General features: G+C 40.7%; 1 protein-coding gene and 1 pseudogene across 1 annotated transcript in view; both read right to left on the minus strand.

Annotated features, from left to right (window-relative positions):
* LOC106909850 (hexokinase-2-like) overlaps positions 1–16511 on the minus strand; it is a 51988-nt gene that overhangs the window by 13711 nt on the left and 21766 nt on the right. The window lies entirely within an intron of this gene.
* On the minus strand, positions 8774–15760 carry LOC148155549 (uncharacterized; annotated as a pseudogene).

Below are 16511 nucleotides of genomic sequence, written 5' to 3' on the forward strand. Positions count from 1 at the left end.
GGCTATTTGCCCCTTTCGTTTAAACAAAAGGAGCGGAGAGCTTGCTCTGGCCTCCTGCGGTTCTACGGCCATCTGGGGAAAGAAGAACAGAAAAAAGTATTTCACAGATGGCTGTGAAATTGGAAGTCTCTCCCGCTACCTCTCCTTACATAGATTCTCAGGAACAAACTTAAATTCGGCAATTTAGTTCAGGGAAAGGTTATCTTCACAAACCCAATTTTGCTCTTCTGCACTCAGCACCTCAAAAGATTGAGTCCTGCCTTAAACCAAAAAGTGGTACATACAATCAACAGAATAGAATGGAGTAAAATTCCTTTTTTTAACCTATCAAATATAACATTCAATCCTAAGTATAAAAGTTAACACAATCATTTTCCAAAACCCCATTCACCATAAACCTGAGCAATTTTCTAATACTAAACAAATCCTATTCCTTCACACCATTTCCATTTGAATCTGATCTAGTCACAGATAATACAATTTTCAAATACATTCAATTACTAGATTAGTAATTCTAAAACTAGATAATACAATTTTCATTAAAAGCATGCTATTAGTAACTGAGAAAAATGTCTTACAAATAAAATGTTAGTGGTTTTAAACATTCTATGTTGTATTCAGTTTTACACCGTCCCAGATGTTAGTTTTGGAAGACTTTTGATTTTCCGTGAACCGAGCAAACTTCTCTCTCCCACAGTCACCCAAGTGATACTGCCTTCCTGCAGATGCTAATTTTATGGCCTCCTGTCCTCTCTGATAACACAACAGGAGCCTCAGTGAGAGTTCCCGTTTGATCTCTATTTTCCTTTTGTACTTTGAATAATACCAGCAATAGTTTTTAGTTTTAAACCATTCCTTTTAAAACTGTTCTAAATTAAGAAATTTGTTCAAAATGACCATGCTCAATATACCTTTTACACATGCCGTAAGATTAACTGTATCAAACACTAAAAATTAGAGGTGTGCCGATCGATCGGTCACCGATCATAATCGGCCGATTTTCGTGAAAAAGTGCATGATCGGTGATCGGCGATCATTGTCTCTTTTACCGATACCAATCACCTGCTTCTCATTTCCCAGCCTGCCTGTGCAGCTGGTCTCCTCTTTCCTTCACTCTGTGCAAACGCGCAACAACAAATCCTAAGCGATGTGCAACTATAACGCACTGAGTGAATGGGGAAGTTTGCGTGTTGCGGCGGAAAATTGAAGCACGTCAAAATGCATCAACACAACGAAGCTAATACGACATAAAAACAATGCCATACTTGACGGAGTTTGGCTACATCGAGGCTCACTGCAGTAAAAAAGACATACGGAGGATCAGATAGCAGGTAAAGCAGCGCACAGCTACAAACACTCACCCGAATTAGCATGACGGTCAGAAAGCTAAACAAATAACCCGCAAAATTATTTAAGTCTTCGAGCTGCGATGTAAGACGCTGGTTCTGCTCTCCTGTTGAACCGCTGCTACGCTACAGCTGCTACGCTATATTTGACAGACGGAGCTTCGCTTCTGCTCCACCTGGTGGTGACTCTCACACCGAACCTGCTTAAAGCTGCAGCATCTAACTTAAAAAAAAATACATTTTACCTACGTATTAAAACTTCCGCTGTCCTAACATGAGACAAATAATCTCTGAAAAAATAATCGATCTCCTCCCTGATCTGCATAATTACTCCGCTCAGTCAGAAACAGCCAATCAGAACTAGCAGTAATCAGCTAGCCGCCATGCTAACAGGAAGTTTTCATTCAGTAACTCTGGATTGTTTATTGTAATGGAACCTGTTTTTGCCTTTGAATGTTAAGTTTTATACTTGAACTTTTTGGCAATGTTGAGAGGTTTTATTTTGACTCTTTGCATTATTTAGCCTCTTCAGAGCCTTCATATGTTTTCAGTCTGTTAAAGATAGTATTATCAATAGCAGTACAATTTGCACAATGCCTGTTTTGTTTAGTTTCCTTCTTGGAAAAAGTTATTAAAAACAAGTTTTTGTCTAAATTAAGGTGAATTCATGGTTCCTTTTTCCACATAATGTAACCGGTAGTGTTTATGATAAAAAATAAATAAATAAATAATAATTATGTGATCGGTATCGGTGATCGGTATCGGTGTATCGGCCATCATGGGTGATCGGTATCGGTATCGGGAGGAAAAAACCTGATCGGCACATCCCTACTAAAAATAATAATTTTTCCTCAACACCCTCTTCCACCCAGACATAAGAGAAATCACTGGAAACAGAGAGTTTTTCAGCATTGCATAATGTCCCCAGTTATTTCTGATATATTATTTCTTTTTTGCAACTACAGTGACTGGAAATCTACTTGCATTATATCAAACATGGACCGGATGTGCGCTTTTATTGTGAAAGCAGCACGTAAATGGGTGTACCATAATGTCTAGAGCTGTCGCGCATGTGAATATCTTGTGCGTGCGGCTGTTCGAAGCATAGACATAAATACGTAGACCCCTCATGGGGCGGGTCGGCCCGTTGCTGCAATATGTAACAGCGTCCGCCATATTGAATGTGGAATATGTACCTGTAAGCTAATACAAGTTAATGGACCGAACTTCACAAAGTGCCGTTCTACAAAGTATTTTAAATTGATACCTGTCATTGACACATTTTCTCACACACATTAATATATTTGGTAATCAAAGAAATGACTAAAGACAGGGTTTCTAACTTTTGATGTGATTATTTAATTGTTTTGGGGCATTTCTGAATCAGGAGCACAATGTTTTTATTTGATAAAAGTTATTCTGATAATTTTTATATTGACATTGATGAACAGACACTTTTACAGTGTTTAATTAAATGACATTTACATAATTCCATAATTTAATGTACATTTAACAAGAAACAAATTATTTTCTTGTATTTATTTTTTATACATTATTGAGAAGTGACTTTTTATTTATAAATCAGTCATTGTCAAACAATAAACTACATATTTTTCTTACTTTTTTTCCAGAGAAAAATATTTATTACAGAATGTCAACTCTGCTATTGACAGCAAAGAGTGAAAATAATTCTAACAGAGTAAATTATTTTTATTTCATTACATAAGCTGTATTAATACACTAATACTTCAGATTGAAATATTTAAAAATACACAAAAGTGAAAGAATAAAACATTTATTTATTATACTGGGAACACTGGTCACAGGCAGGGCTTCTGTCTTCTGGTCACACTGGGAGAACTCCAATGACTTCTGAGACGTCCTGGTTCACAGGCTAAAGCCAAGGATAAAAGAGAAATTATCCAAAAGTGAAATAGAAAATACATATATATTTCCTTCACATTCAGAAAAAGACATTTTCAGCATGTTGGGCTCTGACTCGTAGCATCTTTATAGCTAAATACTGACATGGGAAAGCTAAGCTGTGAAACAGAGACTGAAGAACAGCAGCTCCAGCTCTGATGCTGACTGATCTTTCCTCACTAAGTCCTCTGGTTTTTAATGAACTTCTCCTCTAACAGAGGAGCTCATCAGCTCTCTCTCATTAGAAAACTCAGTGTGAAAACGTTAGCTGCTACGCTAACAATCAGCGGTTACTTCGGGCCAATTAAGCTACATAGGAAATATTTCTCGGTTGTTTAGAAGTGAATTTCTAGCTGCAAAGTCAAGTAATTCTGATCTTTCATCCTTACCTGTGAAAGGTAATGCCAATTAATCCAGTTTGTTTCGTAAAACAGTTGAAACAAGTTCACACAGCACAGGACTTAAGGAGCTCCAATCGATCTGCTGCCACATAGAAGATGGCGGACGATGTTACGTAGGACTCAGCGCTCCATGAGGTGTCTACGTATATGATGTCTATGGTTCGAAGCATAGACATAATATAAGAGTAGACCCCTCATTGGCTGCTCCGGCGCAGGAAATACGGCAGCCATCTTGGAGCGGTATACCCTACTTTGCTCAATCAAAACAGCAGAAGATGCCTCAGCACTGAGGGATATTGTTGTTCGGATCTATGGATTATTGATGTGAGGGCTCCACAGACAACATTTCACAAGTAAGATGGACATATTATTGTGTATATATTGTGATTAGAATATTACTTTACTGTATTTATGTCCACCGGCGAGATACCAGCTAATATTAGCTACAGTGCTTGGTGTAATACGGGTTCAGCCCCGCTATGAAGGCTAACTGAGATTCCGTAAATCTAAAAAAATTAATTATTCTCTAACATTGACTTAAATTATCTGACACAAGGGCCTATATTAGAAATGAAACAATATAGCACATATTATAAAACTTATAATCTTAACTCGGTCATTCTCCACCACCTTTGGGGGTGTTCCCCACTTTGACCTCGGGGCTTCCAGTCCATATTCGGCACAGATGTTCCTGTACACTATGCCCACCACTTGGTTATGTCGTTCCATGTACGCTTTCCCTGCCAGCATCTTGCACCCTGCTGTTATGTGCTGGACTGTCTCAGAGGCCAGGATGAGGGCTTTCTCCAGCCATTGGTAGGATTTCCTGATATCAGCCACTTCAGTTATTTGTCGGTGGTACATCCCATGTAGGGGTTTGTCTTCCCATGATGGTTCCTCCAGCACCTCGTCCTCTGTTCCCCATTGCCTGAGACATTCGCTGAGCACATCGTCCGTTGAGGCTTTGTCCTTGATGTATTTATGGATCTTGGATGTTTCATCCTGGACAGTGGCTCTCACACTCACTAGTCCTCTGCCTCCTTCCTTACGGCTTGTGTACAGTCTCAGGGTGCTGGATTTGGGGTGGAACCCTCCATGCATGGTTAGTAGCTTCCGAGTCTTAATGTCCGTGGCCTTTATGTCTTCCATTGGCCAGCTAATTATTCCGGCAGGGTATCTGATTACTGGTAAGGCATAGCTGTTTATTGCACGGATCTTGTTCTTGCCATTGAGCTGGCTTCTCAGGACTTGCCTTATTCGTTGGAGGTATTTGGCTGTGGCTCCTTTCCTTGTGACCTCATCGAGGTTGCCATTTGCTTGTGGTATTCCCAGGTACTTGTAACTGTGCTCTATGTCTGCTATTGTTCCTTCTGGGAGTGAGACCCCTTCTGTGCGGACGACCTTCCCTCTCTTTGTAAGAGCATCTCCTTGGTATATGGATCAGGATTGTATGCCCTTCAGTTAACCATTCAGGGTGAGTCCCATTTTGTAGCAGCTGGTTCAGTTGAGCTGGTTGGGTGGAGAAGAGCCGGTTAATCCTCCTGGCTTCATTCTCTCTTGTGTATCTCTTTAGGCGGCTGGCCAAGGCTTGGAGTCTTTGTTTGGCAGTTTCGAGTGCTTCAGGTATGGGCATCTGGCTGTACTTCTTGGGTACTGGTCTTTTCATTGCACCCCTTAGGAGCTCTGACAGCTGGCTCACTTCCCTCCTTGTTATATATATATATATGTCCTCTCTCCGTATAAATCTATAAATAGTTTGGTTTCTGTCAGTTCTGTAAAGATACAAGAGAGAACAATGCAAATTTCTCTTTTATATTGACCAATAATTTAATTGTACTTAATTGTCGCTGTAGGAGCCATGGTTTAAAATTTAACAAATTTTGGCTCCTATATGCTTTATGAGATATTTCATCCTATTTGATAATTCATCTGAATATTGCCACGTCCAATCATGCAATTAGTCCAGGGAAAAATGCAGAAAAACGGGTGATTGTATTATTTTTCCCAGTCTGCCAGCCTAACTTCACGTAGACACCTTGCCATGGCAACCAACAACAACAGCCCCGGGAGTGCAGAGCAAAGATTACGTTCAAGTGGATCAGGAATTAACACTAAAACGCCACAAAACGTTTCCCACACAAAAGAGTACGTATAAACACCAAAGTGGTTTGCCTGAACACTTGCGGTGGTTGATTAGCTAACTTAAACACCTGCACTCCTTATTATATATCAGAAAATGTGTGTAGATCACCTTATTTAGTGTATATCAATATATATTTATATAACTATACAAACACTAATAAATAAAGATTAATAATGGCACAAATAAATAATGATTAATAGTGAATAATATATATATATATATACTACTCAAAAAAAATAAAGGGAACATTTCACTTTAATTTTGTGTGTGGCTCCAAATCCAGGCCTCCATTGGTTGATAAATTTGATTTCCATTGATTTCCATTGATGATTTTTGTGTGATTTTGTTGTCAGCACATTCAACTTTGTACAGAACAAAGTATTCAATATATATATATATATATATATATATATATGTATACGTATACGTATATATAGACTCATAGACTCAAGACTCAAGAATGGGGCCACAATCAGTCACCTCCTATAGGCAGAGGACTAGTGAGTGTGAGAGCCACTGTCCAGGATGAAACATCCAAGATCCATAAATACATCAAGGACAAAGCCTCAACGGACGATGTGCTCAACGAATGTCTCAGGCAATGGGGAACAGAGGACAAGGTGCTGGAGGAACCATCATGGGAGGACAAGCCCCTACATGGGATGTACCACCGACAAATAACTGAAGTGGCTGATATCAGGAAATCCTACCAATGGCTGGAGAAAGCTGGACTCAAGGACAGCACGGAGGCCCTCATCCTGGCCGCCCAGGAACAGGCCCTAAACACCAGAGCAATAGAGGCTCAGATCTACCACACCAGACAAGACCCAAGGTGTAGGTTGTGCAAGGAGGCCTCTGAGACAGTCCAGCACATAACAGCAGGGTGCAAGATGCTGGCAGGGAAAGCGTACATGGAACGACATAACCAAGTGGCGGGCATAGTGTACAGGAACATCTGTGCAGAATATGGACTGGAAGCCCCGAGGTCAAAGTGGGGGACACCCCCAAAGGTGGTGGAGAATGACCGAGCTAAGATCCTGTGGGACTTCCAGATCCAGACAGACAAGATGGTAATGGCGAACCAACCGGACATTGTGGTGGTGGACAAAGAACAGAGGAAAGCCGTTGTGGTGGATGTAGCAATACCAAGTGACCACAACATCAGGAAAAAGGAGCATGAGAAACTGGAGAAATACCAGGGCCTAAGAGAGGAACTGGAGAAGGCCTGGAAGGTGAAGACCACAGTGGTGCCTGTGGTCATCGGGGCCCTCGTGGCAGTCACCCCCAAACTGGAGCAGTGGCTACAACAGATCCCAGGAACAACATCAGACATCTCAGTCCAGAAATGTGCAGTTCTAGGCACAGCCAAGATACTGCGCAGAACCCTCAAGCTCCCAGGCCTCTGGTAGAGGACCCGAGCTCAGAGGATGAAAGAGACCACCCACGGAGGGTGAGAGGGGAATTATTCTACATGTCCAAACATCAGCATCTCAGCTTTAAGCAACATTTTATAGAATCCAATAATATCAATGGTCACTCTGCTCACCAAATGCCCCAACCAGCCCCAAAAAGGTTTTTGCATCTTTAATATTTGCTATATTAAAGCAAATATACTCAGCAAATACAGACTAATTCCATAAATTAGAATTTGACTGAAAAATTCCTTTGTTAGTAGTTCCATCACCAAGTGAAAGACATTATTAATTAGATGTTTTAAGATATTTATATTTCATGTATGTTTAATACCTGCTAAAAGGTTATTTGCGAAAGGTACTATTAATCTGACAAGCCTAATCAGGATGTATATCCTAATTTATTGAATAAGACTGTATGGCATTCGCATTTAAGTTTTGGCTTTATTCTTAGCACTAAAAAAGAAAAGGTCTACCAGTTACTGTGGGTGCATCAGCGCCCCCTCATTGACCCCCGTGTCCCCTCCTTGTCCCCACCAACTTGCAACACAAAGTTACCCCTTGATATACATATATCTGTCAGGCAGGCACGTGCAGAGGGGGGGCCAAGGGAGCTTGAGCACCTGCCCCTTTTGCTCCTTGCCCCCAAGTGCCCTTTTGGTACAATTTTTTTTTTTTTTTTTTTTTTTTTTGCTATTATTTCCTAAGCCCTCTTCTGACACATAATAACATGTAGAAAAATTATTTGGTTTTTGTTGGGGTTCTTTTTTGTATTTGTCAAGAAAAACAACATAATAAGCCCCCTGGTCACCTTGTTACCTTTGACCTTTTGTCCGTGACGCATGACGCAATTGCCTCTCGCACAGTGAGATAAGGTGGCTAACTGCAGAGCTTAACGTAGCAAACATTCCAGATTACAGAACAGTTTTTGGTGAATTAAAAAAAAAAGTTTTTGGTGAATAAAGTGGAGTAGACTTGATATCCGATATTCTAATTTCCTTTGGTGCGTAATGTACATTGCATTTATTCTAGCGTTACGTAAATGTATCTTGAAGGAAAATAGCACTTAAATAAAAGTCCAACAAGGATATTCATTTAGAATTAGAAATAACTCAGCCTGAACTACCATGATAGATATAATGTATGTAATAAAAGCGTGTCATTAATGAAGGGGGAAAAACTCAATCCAGACTTTAAGTATGTTTAGGGTCTGGTTTGTATGGAGAGCCATTTTAGCCAAAATTAAATAAATAAATAAATGGGTGAAAAAAATAAACAAATGAGTAAAATAAATCAATAAATGAAAAAAAATGAGTGAAATAAATAAAAAATGAGTTAAATAAATAATTGTCATTTTTATTCCCATTTATATTTGTTCATTTATACATTTATTTATTCCCAGATTAATTTAACCATTTTTATGTTCCCATTTTCATTTGTCCAATATTAAGTTTTCCCTTTCTTCTTTACCTATTTTTCATTTATCCCTTTATGCATTTACCCATTTTTCATTACTCTATTTTTCATTTAACCACTTTTCAATTTCCCTTTTTCATTAACCCAATTTTTTTTGTTTTTCATATTATCAAATTTTCCATTTCCCATTTTCATTTATGTTTTTCATTTATCCCTTTATCCATTTACCCATTTTTCATTATTCTATTTTCATTTAACCACTTTTCAATTTCCTTTTTTCATTAGCCCAATTTTTATTTATTTATTTTTCATATTATCTATTTTTCAATTTCCCCTTTTCATTTGTGAAAAGCCATAAAACAGCAGGAGTTCAGGAGAGTCTCTGCTCTCACTTCGTTTAAACAAAAGGGGACAGATGGCCTTAGACCGTGACTTGCAGGAATTTTAAGAAGGGTCAGAGATAGCTTCTGGTTGGATGAGCAAAGGTACGCCTTATTTGAATAAATTAAAGACAAGAATACACCTTTACTATAAAACTTTCTACACAGGAGTAACAAATCAGATTTGCTCTCGCAATTCTCCAAAGACGTCTTTGCACGTTTTTGCTTTCCTTTCTTTCTTCCTTCTTCTTTTCCATTTGTCTCAGGTAAATGAATGTATGTCTCGTTGTTCTGCAGTTTCGATTGTGATTTTATGCATTGTCTTCTATTGGATTAAACTCTGTAATTCTGTGATGTCTGCACTCGTTTTTTTGTGTGGCTACACGCCGTCCGCCGGGAGAACCTGGGATAGAAGATCGAGCCAAAGAGTTTTCTTAAGAAATATTATAACCTAAAATATTTTTCAACAACTGCAATATCCAGAGGCAGCTCTATGGAGCATCGAAGAAAGAGTTGTTTTTGTTGAGCTGAGAGGATGAGAGTGGCAAGCCTTAGAGATCTGCATTGGAGGCCATCTTTCAGACATGCACCGCTGCTGTTTGTCCAGGAGTCCTCCGGTTGCCCATACGTTGCACAGTAAGCTAACGCTGATGTTTGTTTTCCAACTACAGTCATATTTAATCAATAGGGGTGCTCAGTTACGGTCGCGGAAGGTTTTGAGTTGATCTCGGCAGTAGGTGACAAACTGAACACCGCCAGGATGTTGAGACCAGCACGTCCTCTGATCCAAGGATCAGAGGAAAACATTTTTAAGAAAAATTTTTTTAAGGAAAAAATCAACAAAACATGTTCAAATTAATGGCCCAACAAAATTAATAATCTCAGTAATTATTGTTTCAACAAGGTGTTGGGCCTTTCTGTGCATTTCTGTTCCATTACGAAAATAAAAAGGGACTCAAAGACCGACTGTCGAGCAGAGCAGAAGTTTAAATTGGCTAATCAACCACCGCTGTGTTCATGAGAGGAGATGCTTGTTAACCGAGAAATAAATATGAAGCCTGAAAACCTAATATCTTAACGGAATGAATGTTGTGTTTTTAACTAGTCTCTGCTGGGTTTGTGGGGCGCAGGCGATTGCCACAGCAACAGGTTTGCTTAAACGACAAAGAGAGACGGGGGAGTAAAAGGGTAGGAGAGGGAGAGGTTATTTTACCTTTGTTTACCTTTGCTGTGACGGATCACAGCCGCTGTAGTTTCTGAACGTTCAATAAATGACAAACTTGGACTAACTACCTCGTTTGTCTGCGAGTATATTTCATTAAGTAACAAATAAATGGCTTCTACCGTGATAATTATGTGAAATTAAATTGTCTATTTTTTTTTTTTTTAAGTTTTGTGCACTCTGGCATCTTGCTTTGAGTCTGAGAGGTTTTTCCTGTATCAAACATGCTATTTATTTAGTGGAAGTATTAATGTGATTAAACTCTCTCCAAAATAATAACCTTTTTCAACTTTTAAAGCTCCACTGTTGAAAATGAGAAGCTGACATTGAAAAATGACATTGAAATGAATTCTAGTCCAACTTCTGGTTTGTGGCAAGAGCCCAGACTCTGTACAAAGCGAGGTGTAGTTCAAGGGGCTGGATTTACCAGGCTACAGTTGTGGCCCTCTCTGAGCAGAGTGTTTAAAACAGAATGTTTCAAACCTCACATGCAGACATACAGCTTTTATCTTCTGAAAACAGAGAGCAGTAACTGGCACACTGCTGTACAGAAATGCATGAAGAAGTCATCATGACATAAACTAGAAAATATTTAGATTTTTACACAGATTAGCAAACACTATACTTTGAGATTTTTGCTTGTTTTAAAGTAGAGTGATACAAAAGAACAAGACCAGAAAAAACAATGAAAATTTTTTAGTTTTATGTTAAGTAAAGGCACTGAATGCTGTACCAATCCTTTATCACAAACTGGTGATCATGTAATTCCCATAATAAGAACCATAGAACCATTTTCTAATGGCTATTTCCCTCAGGATAATGCACCACGTCATCTCCAGTGCCTCTGCATCTCCAGATTTCAAGCCATCAGGGAACCTTTGCATGTGGTGGAACAGGAACTTTTTTCTTTATAAATTATGTGACGTTCTTACTTTTTTTTTATTTGTATTGGTTAATTTTGCAGCTATATTAGTACATGCTATGCAACTTGTGTATTTTTTGGAGAACTTTTTGTGTTATGTTTTATGTCCATTTGGAACAGTTTGTTTCCCTGCTGTTCAAATGTCTGAGCTTTTTGTGAAATACTTAAGAGATGGCGTATGCAGGAAGAAGGCCAGGCTGGTTCAGTGAGGTAACGATCCTCTGGAGATGGCAGCAACAATGCAGTCTTCTCTTCCTGTTTTTATCATATCCATCAGAGCTGGAAAATTATATGGCACAGTTCTATTAAACTAGTCTGTTTGCGAAAAAAAAGCATTTTATCAGCAGTAAAAGCATAGATGAAGATGGGACTAGGGTAAAACAAGATACCAGAAGCTTACTTATGATCATCATCTGCTTCTGCTGCTGTCAGACTCCACAGGTGTCCCATAGATGAATTGGACAGATAATGGAACCGTTTTCTATCTTAATGATTTATAAGTCAGTTAATGATTTATCCAATATAAAAACACAAATATCTTGCATTTAAAATGAGACTAAACAATAACTCAGCAAAATATATTACTCTGTTTTAAAGTCAATAATACATTAATATTGATGAAAAGGTACTACTTCCACTGGCAAATTATATAACTTCACTAAAACAATACATTCTTCCCATGTATTAAGTGAAATAACCTGCCAGTGGAACTAGTTCTTTATCTTTAATATTAAGGCGTTATTAACCTAAAACAAGGTACTATATCTTGGTTAGAAGTAATTTGTAAATTAGTTTAGTCTTTTTTCAAGTGTACTGAGATCCCTACATATTTCCTTAAGTTGTGTAGCTTGTCTGCACGTGATATGTTCTTTTTTATCAATGAGTGCAGCCTTTAATCTCTCTTAACTCACGTTTTTGAGATTCTAACTCCTTTCTCTGTCATTCCTCCAAAAGTTGGATCTTTTCTCTTTGCTTTTCTTCTTCTAAGAACACTTCATACTCTGCCTCCTTGGCCGCTAACTCTGCTGCAGCCTCTGCTCTCTTTACAGCTACTACTGACCTTGTAGAGTTTGAATTACTGGCAGCTGAGCGTTTACTTGAGTGTGTGATGGAAGAACTGTAAATGGATTGAGCATAGTCTGGATCAAGAAGTTCACCTGATCCAGACTATGCCTTCATTTTCCCACTGTCATAGGCATCTATGCCTGAGAGTCTTTCATATGCAACTCTGATAATGTCATTGGTGACTGCTTTGCATGCATCTATAAGTCGCCTTGTGTCACTGCAGGGAGTAATGATTTCCCTTATTTCTGTGTATAGGTCCTATATCTTGGTTAGAAGTAATTTGTAAATTAGTTTAGTCTTTTTTCAAGTTTACTGAGATCTGTGCAGCTCCTGCAGAGTTAGCATGGACCTTTTGGTTGCTTTTCTCATTAATGTTGTTCGTTCCGGACCTGTCAGTCCAAAATGACCTGAGGTCTTTGAAGGTTTGATATTGTTTTGAAACCTAATTCACCAGAAATGTCACCAGAGCTCAGTGTGTTGTGTTCCTTGGTCTCCATGATGCTGTTTGTTCCTTAATGTTCTCCTTTTTCTTCCATTTGAAAATGACGCTCTCCTTGAAATCTCAATAAAACACACTGAAGTTTACAAGTGTAATGTGACCAAATATTTCAAGGGGAAATTGGGCAATACGTTTGTATTTTAAATGTAGGTGTAAATGTAAATGCTCCAGGTCTCAGTTGTTGTTGTTAAAAGCGTCAAACTTTGAGGTTTAAACAGCAGAAATGATTTTGTATCCTCAGTGAGGCACAGCTCCAAACCCAACCTGAGTCATGTTATGAAACAAACTTAACAGGTTTCAACACAGAGACCACGTCTCATGTGAATTTATAAAGGTAAGTGTTTTAGTTGGCATCTGAAGCCCTGACATCATATGCTTTTCCCCCACAAGACAAGTTTCAACAGCTATGCAGCAGCATACTGGCAAGAATAAAGCTGAGGACAAATTATAACATGCATGAAGAAAGAATGTATTGTCATGACAACAAAAGGAGAAAACTACAGCTGGCAGCAACATTAAGTTTAAAGTCAGGTTGTGAAATATTTGTAGAGGCCTAAACTGGAGCCTTATAAATAAACACATTCATGATATTCAAACAGCATACAACTTTAAGGAGTCTCATGTTTTGAACTCTGTCTTTGCGTTGACCTGTGTGAGCTCTGGTAATTTTCCAGAGGTGTGTTTTATCAGAACATGTCTCTACATGCTGGATTCAAATTTAAATCCAAAGGACACAAGGTAAGGTGAGGTTAACCCTAGAGCCACTGGCTTCCACTATTAAAAGATGATTTCATAAGTGACCAAGAAAATCACTTGGAAAGAGAGAGAAACTGTTGAGCTTTATTATTAGTTTGTTTTACATGCTTCAGTACTTTCAGTTTAATATTTTCCATGTGAGCATGTTTAAATCAGTTAGGAAAGAATTGTGCTACAGAAGTTTCTGTTTGATTACGTTATCTCCTTCTGAGTATTTAATTTGTGCTTAAAACAGACGTTCTCACATTTTTTACTTTGTTCATAGTTAATAGTGAATGTATACAAATATGAAAAAGAAGAGTCTGGCTAAGTCAAAAAACTTTTTTAGTGGCTCTGCAGAATATGCAACTGGATCTATGAAAAGAAATTGAACTGGCATGTTAAAAACAGAAGAGTTAATGTATAAAACTAACAGGATCTAATCCCACAAACGGAGGAGGAGCAAGTGGGCGTGACACAGGTCTGCTTCTGCACACAATTCTCAGAAACCATTTCATCAGTGGAAGGTTGAAGACCGTTCTGTCACCAAAACCCTCATGGCAGGAGGAAATAGCTGCAGCATATGTTTTAATGGTGTTGAAAGCTAAATTTCTGTCGATCAGCTGCTGGAGAAATGACAGCATGCAGCCTAAAGGACATGAAATGGGCTCCACGCTCTCTCCCGAGCACCAGTGTTGAAAGGCTGACCACTTCGAAGCATATAATGCTGTGGTAGAAGCGGCTTGTGCACCCTGAATGGTGTGCACCATGTCCTGAGGGAGGCCGAGCCTCTCTCGGAGCTCCCATTCAGCTGCCAGACGCAGAGATGCTGGCCTATTTCTGTGTGGCTCCTGAACGCTCCCCCGGCCTGGAGGAGCGCACCTTCACGCCATAGAAGCTTCCACGGTCGACCTGACAGTTGCTGCAGACTGGGAAACCAGGCTGCGTTCTTGCGCTCGGGTGCATTACCAATTACCGACAGCTGTTCCACCCCTACTCGGTCCTGGAGCCGTGGAATCAATGGAACTGGGGGAAACGCATAAAGGAGCATTTTTAGCCATGGGCTGTGAGCAAAGGCGTCCACTCCTAATGGTGGGTTCTCCCGTGGGCTCAGTGAGAACCACAGCTAGCACTGCATGTTCTCCTGCATGGTGAACAGGTCTACTACCGCTCTGCTCCATATTTGAGCGACCAGCTCAGGATGGAGACTGCAGTCCCTATGGCGAGGACTGCCCCTGGACATGATGTCTGCTCCTCTGTTGAAGACGGCGGGGATGTACACCTCTTTGATCCAGAACAGGTTTACGCGCACCCAGCACAGCAGCTGTCTGGCGATGTTTAACAGCTGTCCGTGTGGATCAGAACACCTGCACAGCAGAGGAACAAAGTGCTGAGTCACCTTCAGCACCGTGAAGAGCTCCAGCATGAAGAGAAGATGTGGTCTGGCCACTGTGCTCCAATCACCTGACACAGACACGTTCCTCTCCATCCTGACAGGGATGCCTTTGTGAACACAGATACATATGACGTGGGTCTGCTGAGGGAAACCCCCTGTGCCAGAATGCTTGGGCTCCCCCAGTGATTCAGATTGGCTCCCACTGAAGGAGGAACAGAGATCATGCGCCTCTTCTGGTGCACAGGATCTATGCGCAGGTGAGTGATCCATCTCTGAAGGCGTCTCATGTGTAACAAATCCAGTGGAACTACAACGTGAGCTGCTGACATTCCCAGCAGCCACATGACTGACAGAGCGGTCACTACACTGCGAGGCCTGACATGGCAGAGCTGCGCTGACAGAGCCTCGATTCTTGGCCATGCCAATCAGTGTTCTCATCATAACCAAGTTCAGCTCCACTCCGATAAAAGATAATCTGAGATGGTATAACCAAACTCTTATCCCAGTTGCTTCTGGGTCTGAATGACGGCTTTCTCTCTGGACCGAGCCAGTAAAAGTAGGTCGTCCAGATAGAAGAGGACTCTCATCCCTGCCATGTGCAGTGGCTGCAGCGCTGTTTCCACACATTTGGAAAAATGTGCTTGGGGCGAGAGAATATCCGAACGAAGACAGTTGTACCAATACAGACGCTGAGCTGCTGACATTCCCAGCAGCCGCAGATACTTCCAGTGTGTCAGGATGATGGGGATGTGGAAGTATGCATCTTTTAAATTTATGGAGGTTGAACCAGACATCCTGGTGAACGTTTTCCAGCACTTGTCTCATTGTTAGCATGTGGAATGGCCTCTCCACGATCGAGCTGTTGAACAGGAACAGATCGAGAAAGAGTCTCACTCCCGGGGCCGGCAAGGGGCGCAACTACACATTATTCAGGTGGATGGGAAAACATAAATCGGCGCCCCCCCATCCCCCTCTCCCCCGAAGGAAGGTTGAAGGAGCGTGGAAAACATACGCTCGCTCCACCCCCTCCCCCCTCCTGCCCCCCCCACGAAGTTACGTGAAGGGTAAAACTCGCTACATTTACCTCGTCACGTGCGCGAGGTGAAGGAGCGTAAGGCGCGCTGAAGTGTATGGGAAAACATAATCGTGCGCTGCCCCCTCCAGACGGGGTTTTGACGGCCCCTCTGGTGCTGCGCCCCTATGCGTTGCATGCGCTGCATACCCCCCTTTTTGCGCCACTGTGGACACCTGCACTAAATAGATACGCTGGGCAAAAGGGGGCAGTGCCCTCTCAAACAAACGTCTTGCCCCCTCAAATGAAACTTGCCACAAATAACGAAACATTTTCTTTATCTGAGGTTCTGCTGCGCACCGTGCTGAGCAGGCTGTGGTCTTCTCCTGCCTGTCTGCGGTCAGGCTGCAGCTGAAACCCCTCAGCCGCTAGTAAACAGCCAATCAGCATTCAGTATTCAAACGAGCCTAACGCGAGCAAGATCCCGCTCCCTACTAGCCAACCTGCTTGCCAATGATGGCGACTTTATCTGCCAAGTTGTCTAAATCTTAAATGTGCACGAAAGGAACACAATGTTTTGTTAACACTACAGCTACAAAACAAGCCCCAAAGTTTCACAGGTCAGTAAAAGGTTTTAAT

The sequence above is a fragment of the Poecilia mexicana genome, unplaced genomic scaffold (genome assembly GCF_051168715.1).
Source record: "Poecilia mexicana isolate PSO_F unplaced genomic scaffold, ASM5116871v1 scaffold_14, whole genome shotgun sequence".
In the NCBI taxonomy this organism is placed as follows: domain Eukaryota; kingdom Metazoa; phylum Chordata; class Actinopteri; order Cyprinodontiformes; family Poeciliidae; genus Poecilia; species Poecilia mexicana.